Source organism: Ovis canadensis, chromosome 11, assembly GCF_042477335.2.
Source record: "Ovis canadensis isolate MfBH-ARS-UI-01 breed Bighorn chromosome 11, ARS-UI_OviCan_v2, whole genome shotgun sequence".
NCBI lineage: Eukaryota > Metazoa > Chordata > Mammalia > Artiodactyla > Bovidae > Ovis > Ovis canadensis.
Window position 1 is genome coordinate 39419417 of NC_091255.1, and position 12077 is coordinate 39431493.

Genomic DNA, 12077 nt, shown 5'->3' on the forward strand with positions numbered 1-12077 from the left:
AATTTGAGATTTTGTCTTCCTGAGTTCTGTGCTGTTGGATAGGCATGTTGTCACGCACAGACATTTTATTTCTCCCCAGTCAACTGTCCATCTCAGAGGATGGCTCCACTCTTCCTGTGTTTTCACTACTCCCACTAGCCTCAAGCTAACCTTCCAAGAAGGTTGATGGGTTCATCTAAACGGACGACTGAGGCCCAGCCCAGGAAGACCTTTCATTCCCTGAAAATCATCCTCAGCTTTAAGTGAATCTGTAAAAGGGGGAAGTCATCCCCAAGCCATAGTATGAACATAAGGATATCAATGAGGTAACCTCCAATATCCCTGTCAAAGAAAAGCCTCCAGTATCCCTATCAACATGCACTGCCTTCTTTTCTCCTCCATTTTTAACCGTGAAAGCTATACTCATGTAAGTGGGAGAGCCATGCTCCACATCCAGATTTTCTGTCTCAAGACGCTGTGCTCTTTTGATCCCACTGGGCTGCATGATCAATATAACTGAGTTGAGGGGAAAGTGGGAGTAGGGTAAGACATTGATGGCATTCATGTTCATGGGCTCGCCCAAGCCAAGTCTTCCAAAGCCTGTCCAGCTTGCATGGATGCATCTAGGCCCAGTGATCCCAACTAGGCAGGTTGTGGTCAGCCTGACCCAGCACCTTGCCCCATCGATTCCAAGAGTCTATAAATGCCAAGGAGCCCTGACAATGAAGCCCTTCACAATGGAGTGCCTGCACTTTATTGAGAAAAGCCAATCCCCTCCCATCTGTCATTTGGCACTTAGCACTGTAGTTATTCTAGATGAGTGAACACTTGTGTTATATTTTCCAATAGCAAAACTGGGGTCACCGGGGTGCCTGCTGTTTTAGCCAAATCCAGATGGGGTTTTCCTATAAACAAGTGTGCATGGAATATTTATGCCGCCCGTGGCACCTGACGCCTTAATACTTAGGCCTTCTATGTAGTAGCCACTCTTCCTATAAGTCACTTTAACACACTAAGTAAATATTTTAATATAGCCATGTCACTGTTTATTATAGAATGGCTTGGGCCCAGATCTTGCCTAATGCTTGGTTAAAAAGTCAGTTTATACCATCCTTTAAAGTGAATCAAAGAATGCATAAACGCCACTCTTTTGTTACTCAGAACTTTGTTTACTTTACTTTTCTGTAAACCTTGTGAAATGCTTGCTTACAGAAAGCTGACAGACGCCAGGTTTGCTCATTAACTGGAGGTGTTTTCCAAGTCAGGAAGGTGAGGTGTGAGCATGGGAGGCGGGCTTTCTTCTCCGAGACCATCTCCCAATGTCCACTGCCCGGGGGAACTGCCGCTCTGGCCCGGAGATCTTGACCCGGAGCTATCAGGCAGAGCGTGAGATTGAGAAACACGAAATCCAAGACATGGCTCCTAAATCAAGCCTGTTCTCATCCTCAGAGCAAAACAAGGCCATTTGGACAGCTGTGTAGATGAGACATGCTTCTTAGTGCCTGTAGGTGACATGATTGTAATTTAATCACCTGTGTTGCTGATCACTAGACCCACCTGTGCTTTCCTACGTCACCCACTTAAGGCCCTTACCTGAAAACAGGAGGATGCTACTTGAGGTGAAAGATTTTAATTCTATCTTCCCGGCTGTGTCTTTCCCCTCTTCTTTTTGTACAGTTGCCTCTTTAATTCTGCATCATTTTTCCTCTATTGTTTTCCTGTTTTCACCTCAGCCTCTTTTCTCCTGTTGGCTGTTGATCTCATTACATACATAGAAGCTTGGTGTCCTCATTGCATTTGAAGCTGGGGAGATGGCATATTGGTGGCAGAGGTATCAGTCCCAGCTGCAAAGTCAAGTTTAACTCATGAAGCTTACATTGCAAGGCCTCTACTTACAGTCGCCCTTTCCGCCGTCCTGGAGGAGGCCCTGGACGAGTATTCACATTCTTATATGTATTTATAAAACTTGCATCTGTACAATATTTCAATGACAATTACTTACAACAAACTATCTCTTTCTATACCTGTTCTTCCATCATACTTCACCTCCTATAGAACGACAAGAGCATGGCCATAGGGATTTGGAGGTCTAAGGGGGGAGTTCATTTCATTTTAACTTCACAGCCTGTGTTTCTGTGTTTGGCATGAGTTAGGTCACTGCTTAGCTGTCTAGGAATGGCTTCTAGGGGACCCCTGTGGGTGGCTGTGCCAACTACTCTCGCAGGAGACAGTAGTAGTAGATCACCTCATACCAGAACATGTCACCTAGAATGAGAAGATATAGATGTATGCAACCAAAGCTGGTCTATCTTAACAGTGTAAAAATAAATAAATAAAGATTTCCCAAATTCACAATAATCCTAACAATTTACATGATATCCCCAAGTGTTCCTGGGAAACTGAAAGCAGCTTTCAGTTGTCATTAATTGAGAAGGTGGTCAAAGAAGGTACCAACAAGAAATGTAGTGAAAGTATTACAGAATCACGTTGAGCAATTAATTCTTACAATACTATGCAATTTTTTGTCTCTTCGTGATATTTATTCTCATTTTTTAAATTTATTTTTTATTGAAGGATAATTGCTTTACACATTTTTTAAATTTATAATTTGGTTATTTTCTCATTCTAGACAGAATCTCACACGTGCATGCGTGCATGCTTTCAATTGTGTCTAGTTTTGTCTTCTTTTACCTAAAGAAGCTGAAAACGTTATACAAGTTCAAGCCCCCCAGAGAGCCTAAATCTGCCCCAGTAGTAAACGGCCAAGTTCTTCCCTCTCTGAGTCTGAGGCCACATGTGTGGGATGTCTGAGCCCAAATCATTTCAGGTAGACTTGGTTTCATAAAGCAAAGTTAAACCACACCACACAATGAGTCCTGCAAGTTTTTCTCAACCTTGCTCCATCTGTCTTACAGTAAACCCAACTCTTCCTGTACATTGGCATTAAATTCTACAGCTTCTTTCTGTGTCCACATTACTGTGAGGTTTCCTCTTTTAATTTTAGTGAGAATCTGATAAAAAATGCAGAAGAGGGTGTTACTTAGATATCTTTTAAAGCCAGAAGACTCAGTATACTGAACTCTTTGTTGGTATATGTTCAGACACCTTCCAAAACTGTGTCCTATGTCTGAGTAATAGTGTTTCACAGGAAGGTGTTTTCCATTTTAACATCTCTCAAATTGGAATGTATGTTACAATAGACAACATCACATCACTGCTGTCAGACCCAGGTCATGACACAGCTCTCACAGGCTGGTGGTGGTGGTTTTAGTCGTTAAGTCGGACTCTGGAGACCTCATGGGCTGTAGCCCACCAGGCTCCTCTGTACATGGGATTTTCCAGGCAAGAATACTGGAATAGGTTGCCATTTCCTTCTCCAGGGGATATTTGGGACCCAGAAATCGAACCCAGGTCCCCTGCATTGCAGGTGGATTCTTTACCAACTGAGCTGTGAGAGAAGCCTCTCTCATAGCCTGCATGTACAAACTTAGCCAAAACTCCTGTGCTGTCATCCATCCAGCTGAGTTAGCGGCATGTTTGCTGATGTTACCCATGTCTAATTTAATGATTTTAAAAAATATCTTCAGAAAGACCACATTATGATTTGGCTTTGAAACAAAGTTTTTATAGGACCAAAGGCACAGCAGTTGGGGCGTACATACATTGGGTATTAACGAAGCAGATGCTTATGGTCAGAGCAATGGGTACCATTCCGTCTTTTCTCGCAAAACAACAGTCAGGCTTTGTGGAACCTAAGGAAAGAACATGGAGTAGATGATGCCTCTTGTAAGATAAACAATGCAGCTGAAGGCAGGAGAAATTACCAAGTCCTCCAAGATAGATGAAATGTTTCCAAGCCCTGTGAGGCTGGTGGCTTATTATGGCCTCCATGACTCCCGTGGAGATATCAAACACCATCATCTTATTGCCAGTGGGTTTTCAATTTTATTTATTGGTAAACAAAATTGGTAAATATATAAATTCACTGGCCTGTGAATCAGTGGTGCCTTCCTGGTGGCTCAGATGGTAAAGAATCTGCCTGCAGTGCAAGAGAGCCAGGTTTGGTCTCCCCGCCTGGGTCGGGAAGATCCCCTGGAGAAGGGAATGGCTACCCACTCAAGTATTCTTGCCTGGAGAATTCCATGGACAGAGGAGCCTGGTGGGCTACAGTCTATGGGGTCACAATGAGTGAGACACGACTGGACAACTAACACAGATGACAGGCATTAGGGTGGGCATGGATGTTGACAGTTTAGCCATCCATGGTCCAGGGCAGAGAAGCAGAGGATACAGGAGTGGAGAGAAGCTTCAGGTCAGGCTCCTCCTCCCCTGAACCTCGGGGTCTTTCCATCTCAAACATACAAGGGGCTTGGAAGGAACCTGGGCTTTCTTTTTCACTTATCTGAGATTCAATCTCCTTTTTAGGAGGAAAGGTGCATGCGTCCCAAGCACTGGGCTCTCTACTGCCCCCGCTCCTCTCCTCTCCTCCGGGACCCACGGGGCTCTGATGTGCAGGAAAGTACTCTGTGGTTGTCTCCATGTTTAATCCCCTTTATCTTCAGTGCTTGGACCCTAGTGATAAACGTTTCATTCACACGGAAAGTGAGTTCTAAAGACAGAGAAGTTTATAGTTGGGCAGGTGGCAAAGAACCACATCTCCATTCGGCTTTATTGCTTCCTTTTATGTAGAACCGTGGTCTCTGGGCTTCTCAAAAATGCTTAACGCTTATCCTCTCTGGCTAGTTCAAAGCTGTTTAAGCAGGCAGAACAGTTATTTAACGATGTGATGTTCAAAGTGGTTTCCTCACAGATGTTCTCAGAGGAAATCTCAGAATGACCTTCATCTCAAAATTCTGCTGCTGACCTCCAAGTTGAGCTTTAAGATGTGCTGAGCAGCTGAAGGTCTGCCTGCCCATCTTCTCCCTCTCTCGTCGGCCACATTGCTTTTCTCAACTTTTCTTTCTTCATTCTCCTCTTCCTGCCCTCCTGCCTCTTTCTGGAAACTGAAAGCTCTATTTGGAGGGAGTGCACCTGTGAAATGGGCAGAGAAGGAAGCAGGAATGTTTCAACTCATAATGAGAAAGTGTGTGTGCGTCTCTAGATAAGATATTTATGTAATGGGAGTAAATGCCTATGTACACTTACTGTTTAATAAAAACAATACATATTAAATATATAAATTATTATATAATATAAACATAGTGTTTATAAATTATAAATGTATTTATCATTAAAAACTCATGCAGGGGGAATGTATACACATTTTCATTATATATAATGAGAATAGATATATACATTCTAACATGTGTTTATATATATATGTAGAGAAAGAATATATATGTAGAGAGAACGTGTAGAGATAATATGTATATATATGTAATACATATAATACACTCTTGTGTAAATGAGAATATATATACATTTTCCCTCTGAAAAAGAATTTAATACCAGCTTGAAATAATCACCATTTTGGTCATGAATCCTGGGTTCACATTTCTCCAGCGGGTGGTGTAGAAAAAGTTTAGGATAGTCATCTCGTGTACAGTTAATCTGCTCATTGTGTAACTTGTAAACTGCCTGCGATCCCCCAATCCTTCCAGGGCCTTAATCCACAGCAGAGAGCTGGCCGGGCAGCCTGGCTCGCCCCTCCCCTGTGGCACCCTTGTAGGACAACTCCCTCTAAGCCCAGAGAACGTGTTACTTGGCATAAAGCAGATGCCTCCTTCCAGCTAAACCGTCCTCAAGACGTGCTGCCAAACAAGATCATCAAGTTCTTTCATCACTGTTTCAGGCGCGGAGGGACAGGCTGGGGCCTGGCCAGGGGCATGCAAAGAAGGACAGCTGAACTCGGCTCCGGGGGCCTCTTCTGAACTGAGGGGAGTGCTGGGGGCCCCTGCTTTCCTCCTCTTCCCGTGTCCTCCCTTTCTGTCTCCTCTAGCTTTCCAGGATCTTTCTCCTCCTGCACCTGCCCTCATCCTAGCTCTCGGCAGACTCCTCTGTGTGTGTAAGAATTCGCCAATCTTTCATAAGAACCCTTCCCTCCCCTCCCCGCCCACTCATCTCCCCATCTCAACATCTCTACCCCGGGTCCCATTCCTGCATGTGGAACCAGGTATGCTGCTCTGGGGACAAAGGCTATTAAAGTATTTGGTGTGTTACCCTCCCAGGTGAGGAGTGTCTGGTTTTCCATAGAGAACAGGTGAACCATTTTTCAGTCTTAATTCCCTTGAGCCATACCACATGCCAACCTCTACTTCAACCATGGTTAAAATCGTGACCCAAGACCTGAGAGTTGTGGCTTCGGCCAGTCTCTCCAGCACAGCTCACTAGCTCCAGGATCCGAGGCAGTTTCATTCATTTGTTCATTTACTCCACCACAAAGTTTTGAGCATGAACTACCTGTGAGTTTCTGTCCCAGCCACCATGATACAGAGATTTGCAAAACAAAATACCTGCTCTCCTAGATCTTAAATTCCATGGGGAAGGTGGGCAATTCAACAAAATCTCATACAGTTTTTCAATTCTCTACGCATTTGCTTTTGCACGAGTTAAGTGTGAATAATACTGTTTCCTTCCTAGTGATGTTGTCGGCATTGGATAAGAATGCAATTATACTCTAATTTTAAAAATATCAGAAAAAAAGAACAAAGCAAAGAATGTAGCACAGCAACATTATAAATCAACTATACTTCAATTAAAAAAAAAAACAAAAGAATGTAACATCTTGCATTTTGTAAATATTCAGCTGCATTAGCTAAATACAGTGATTTGTAGCAACATAGTCATTATTTGGTGATTATCATCTGCAGGGAGGGGTGCATAGCCCTGAAGGGACCTTTGAGGACTTGTGATAGCTATTACTCTGTGTGTCCAGTAAGTTTCCATTTCTCTTCCAATAATAGTCTGTCCCCACCTTTGCCATGTGATGTGGTCCAATATTCCTTCCTTCTAGCACCTGTGCTTAGTTGCTCAGTCATGTCTGACTCTTTGTGACGTTATGGACTGCAGCCTGCCAGGCTTCTCTGTCCATGGGGATCCTCCAGGCAGCAATACTGGAGTGAGTTGCCTTGCCCTCCTCCAGGGGATCTTCCCATCCCAGGGACTGAACCCAGGTTCCCACATTGCAGGTGGATTCTTTACTGACTGAGTCACCAGGGAAGCCCAAGAATTCTGGAGTAGGTAGCCTGTCCCTTCTCCAGGGGATCTTCCCGACCCGGGAATCGAACTGGGATCTCCTGCCTTTCAGGCAGATTCTAGCAGCTGGGATTGGCTCAAGAGTTGAGCACGTGACTCAGGCACCGCCAATCTGAGTCCTCTCAGACCCACATGTTAACTGTGAGTGAAAGGCGCCTTTTCCGTTCGGGGAATTCTGACTTGGGAGCTACTCAGAAGCCTGTCAGGTAGAGAACCTTCACTGCAGGAGAGAATGAGGTCAACCTGTGGGAAGAAAGCAATTGTGAGAAAAAGAGACATCATTAATAATATTGGAACTCCTTCCTGCGCAAACATTTACTGCTTGCTAGTAACCCTTGAGGTAACTGCTGATGTTACCCATCCTCCTTTTATTTATTTTTGGCCATGCTGCACAATTTTCAGGATCTTAGTTCCCTGACCAGGAATCAAACCCATGCTCAAGGGCATTGAAAGCCCTGAGTTCTAATCACTGAACTGCCAGGGAATCCCCAGCCATCCCATAAAATTTTTAAAGATGAGGAAACTGGGCACGTAAAGGTTCAGTAACTGTCCAGAGTCACAGGGTTGCTAAGTAACAGGGCCAGCTGCTGAACAGGAACTCTGGCCCCAGATCTGTGCACTCGGTCAGAGTCCCTCTCTTTCCTGGCCCTTCAGAGTTTGAGTCCCAAGGTCCAGATGTTGGTTCCCTCAGCCTTTCTCTGATTTACGAGTAACAAGAAATCCCTTCCCAGGCACATGAGATCATCTGTATCTGCACTTGAACCATCTATATCTTTATCTAGTATTTTAATTTTACACATAGTTTTGTGGGTTTTTTCCACTTGAGTCAATGCTTAGAGATAAGTATGGGTAGTTGGAATCCATCTAGAATTACCTTCTAAATTGACTTTGACCTTCCTAGTACTATGACCTAGGACTGTCTGTCTGAGTTCCTTACATAGAAACTACCTTAGAACTGCAAGTCATCAGATGGGGTTTTATTACTTTGATGCTTACTTAGCATTCTTGTTGGAGGAGGAAATGAACAGCCCACTCCAGTATTCTTGCCTGGAAAATCTCACGGACAGAGGAGCCTCATGGGCTACAGTCCATGGGGGTCACAAGGAGTCAGACACAACAGAGCTACTAAGCACACACACTTAGTATTCATGTTATTTGTATAACATTGTTTGTAAACTGTATTAATATAAAATTTTCAATATGAATCATTACATGTGGGCTCAGCAACTTGATCCATAGGTAAATTAAGAACTTGCACCCCCTCATGAGACTCTCCAGTGTAATGTCCCCTTCATGTTTGAACTGTATGAGAGTCTCAGTCCAAAGGGGAACTTCTGCTTCTCAGTGAGAGGCATGGAGAACTCTAGAATTTTCTGACTGTTGTGTCATCCTACTAGAGAAACTCCATTGGAAACTGGTCTTGCCTAATTTGATGAGTCTCATACTTTGACCACCTGATGCAAAGAGCCAGCTCATTGAAAAAGACCCTAATGCTGGGAAAGATTGAGGGCAGGAGGAGAAGGGGGTGACAAAGGATAAGATGGTTGAGTGGCATCACCGACTCAATGGACACAAGTTTGAGCAAACTCCAGGAGACAGTAGATAACAGGAAAGCGTGGCATGCTGCAGAGATGGGTTTGCAGAGTTGGACATGACTTAATGACTGAACAACAACAATCCCCTTTAGAATGATAACTTGCTAGTTTATATTGCTACACCAGCTGAAATTTTTTTTTTTCTTTCCATGTGTAAGTTCCCAAGATTCTGGTTTCTTTAAATTTATTGGGTATAATCCAGTCTTTGCTCCCAAAGCCTTGATGTCATTGCCAAGGTGACTGATTCCAAAGGGGCTTCATATTAGACTAGAATCAGACAGACATCCTTGGTCATTGGTGCCCTTTATGGCCAAGAGATCTTGGTTCATTCAATCTAGGGCTCCCAGAAGGAGGGGGGCCTGGTCATGAAATCTATTGCCCATTTGGAGATTCAAACTAAGTGGAACTCTGGGGAAACCTGGCAGCTATTATGGGGAAAGAAAACGTTTGTCAAACCCCTGAAGATCAACATTAGTTAATCCCACTTACTTGGTCTGAAAGAGAAAGTACTTGGACTAAAAGAAATGTTCTGTGTTTGTACAAGGACACTGATGTTTAAAAAAAAAACAACTGGCTTGGGACACATTGAAAAGAGGCTCATGTCCTTGAAGCTATAGGCTATGTAAGGGGCTCTGCCCATCGTTCACATTTCTAGGACCTGGGAAAAATAGACACCAATGTGTGTTCTGTGACTCATATACAAAATGAAGTTATTACAAAACAGAAATAGTCACTGATGTGGCAAACAGACAAGATTATGGGGAGGGGATGACGGAGGGATAACGTGAGAGATTGGGACTGACATGTACACACTACTCTACGTAAAATAGATGGCCAAGAACCTGCTGTATAGCACAGGGAACTCTACTCAATGCTCTGTGATGAGCTGCGTGGAAGAAGAACGTAACAATGAGTGGGCATATGTATAACTGATTCACTTTGCAGCGCAGAAGAAACACAACGTTGTAAACCAACTCTAGTCCAACAGAAAATTAAGGAACTCTATGGATCACCTACAGAGAAGGAAACTTGTCCCTGTACCCGAGGGAAGAGTCATGGTGGATCAGTGGTGTCTGCTTCAGGAGAGCTGTGTGAAGGTCCTCTGCCTAGGTTGAGAAGGGGCCTGTATTTTTTAACAAGAAGAACGTGATGTGCCAAGCCTCACCCGTCCCTCCGTTGCGGCTGCAGGATCAAAAGTGAATGAATAAATGCCTCATCTGAAAGGAAGCCAAAGGACACGTGTCGCTAGGATAGACTTCAAGGTAGACCAATGGGAAGCTCTCCACGAAGTCATGATGCTTTCAATATGCAGAAGTGATGTGCCGCTAACCCCTTTGAACATTTAAAAAGCTGTAAAGTGGTCTCAGTCAATGAAAAGCAGTCTCCTCCAGCATTCACAGTGATTTCAAAGGCCTATCCGTAGACCACTTACTAATCACTCAACACTGGGCTTTCTGTACAACAAAAGAAAAAGAAAAAACCTCGTATAAAAATGCAGACTTAGTACTTAGGGTGACAGTAGGGAAGTTTTCACAGAACAGGCTGCTCATGACTCTTAGCATGAGGAAGAATCTGTGGTCTCAGAGATCGGTGTATCCCAAGGCAAAGAGTGTGAGAAAACAATACAGCCCAGCAAATTCAGACATACGTCACAGGCACGTATTTATAATCTGAAAGACCTTTTTGTTTATTTTTGCTTTTATTACCATTATTCTGGGAGATGGATGGGAAGAGATGCTACTGTGATTTATGTCAGAGAGTGCTCAGCCTATCTTTTCCTCTAGGAGTTTTATAGTGTCCGGGCTCACATTTAGCTCTTTAATCCATTTTGAGCTTATTTTTCTGTATGGAGTTAATGAATGATCTAATTTTGTTGTTTTACATGTGGCTGTCCCATTTTCCCAGCACCATTCGTTGAAGAGACTGTGAAAGACATTTTCAAATTTGTGATAAGACATTCCATTTGAAAGTATAAAGCTTTTTATAAGAATTGGGTCAAATAGAAGGGCAGAAAGTTGCATTCTTTGGTTTTAAAAGGCATAGTTATTCACTTGCTTATTTAAACATTATTAAGCAGCAGCTAAGCTCAACTCACTTTGCCAAATGCTAGGATTAGCAATGGAATACTACTCAGCCATAAAAAAGAATGAAATCATGCTCTTTGCAGCAACATCAGTGCAACTGGACATTATCACACTAAGTGCCGTGTGTCAGAAATTGACAAAGACCGTATGAAATCACTTATATGTGGAGTCTAAAATAGGGCACAAAGTGAACCTATCTAGGAAACAGAAATAGAATCATGGACGTAGAGAAGAGATTTGCAGCAGTCAAGGGGGTGAGAGGTTGGGGTTAACAGATGTGAGCTTTTATATATGGAATGGATAAACAACATGATACTGATGAACTTGTTTACAGGAAGAGACAGATGTAGAGAGCAGACTTGTGGGCATGGCGGCCCAGGGGAGGCTGGGACACGCTGGGAGATTAGGGCTGAGCTGTATGCAGTACCATGTGTAAAGCGGACAGCTAGTGGGAAGCTGCTGAGCAGCACAGGAAGCGAGTGCAGCTCGGCGCTCTGGGATGAGTGAGAGGGGTGGGATGCAGGCAGTGGGATGGATGCTCAAGAGGGAGGGGTGTATGTATACTTACAGTGGATTCATGCTGTTGCACAGGAGAAAGTAACACAACTTTATAAAGCAATTATCTTGAAGGATTAGTTGAAGCTAATTTTTTTTAAGGTCCTACTGTAGAGCACAGGGAACTATATTTAATATCCTGTGATAAACCATAGTGGAAAAGAATATTTTTTAAAAGAGTGCATATATACATATGTAACGGAATCACTTGGCTGTACAGCAATAATTAACACATTATAAATCAACTATACTTCAGTTAAAAAAATAATTTTTAAAATTGGCTTTTACCACTAAACAAAAAGCAAATGGAAGAGATTTTCATAGGCAGAGCATTCTAATGGGAAGTCATCTGGCAAAAGAATAAAGAAAGAAGTAAAATTGTCGTTGAAATACATTGTGAATTGCATGGCTAGACCAAGGCAGTACAAATACAGTTTAAAAATGGGCACAGACACCAAGTATTATCATTATGGAAGCATCTCTTCGTGCAGCTGATGAACATTAGATTTCATTTAAAAACACTGAATACCTAATACATTTCACCCCATTTTTAGTTGTGGCAAAGTATATGTAAGATGGGGTTTCCCTGGTGGCTCAATGGTAAAGAATCTGCCTGAAATGCAGAAGACACAGGAGAAGTGGGTTCAATCCCTGGGTTGGGAAGATCCCC

General features: G+C 43.1%; 1 long non-coding RNA gene across 3 annotated transcripts in view; it reads right to left on the reverse strand.

The window, feature by feature from the left end:
- Window positions 1-1127: 1127 nt before the first annotated feature.
- Window positions 1128-12077, reverse strand: part of LOC138447529 (uncharacterized) — a 65309-nt gene continuing 54359 nt past the window's right edge. Inside the window, exons 6-8 of one of the 3 annotated variants that reach the window (XR_011259874.1) lie at window positions 3642-5010; window positions 1573-1823; window positions 1128-1481 (exon numbers count right to left, since the gene is read on the reverse strand). This is a non-coding gene — a long non-coding RNA (uncharacterized lncRNA). Of the gene's footprint in view, window positions 1482-1572; window positions 1824-3582; window positions 5011-12077 lie in introns of those variants that run through there. The other 2 variants (XR_011259875.1, XR_011259873.1) reach the window with 2 other exon arrangements.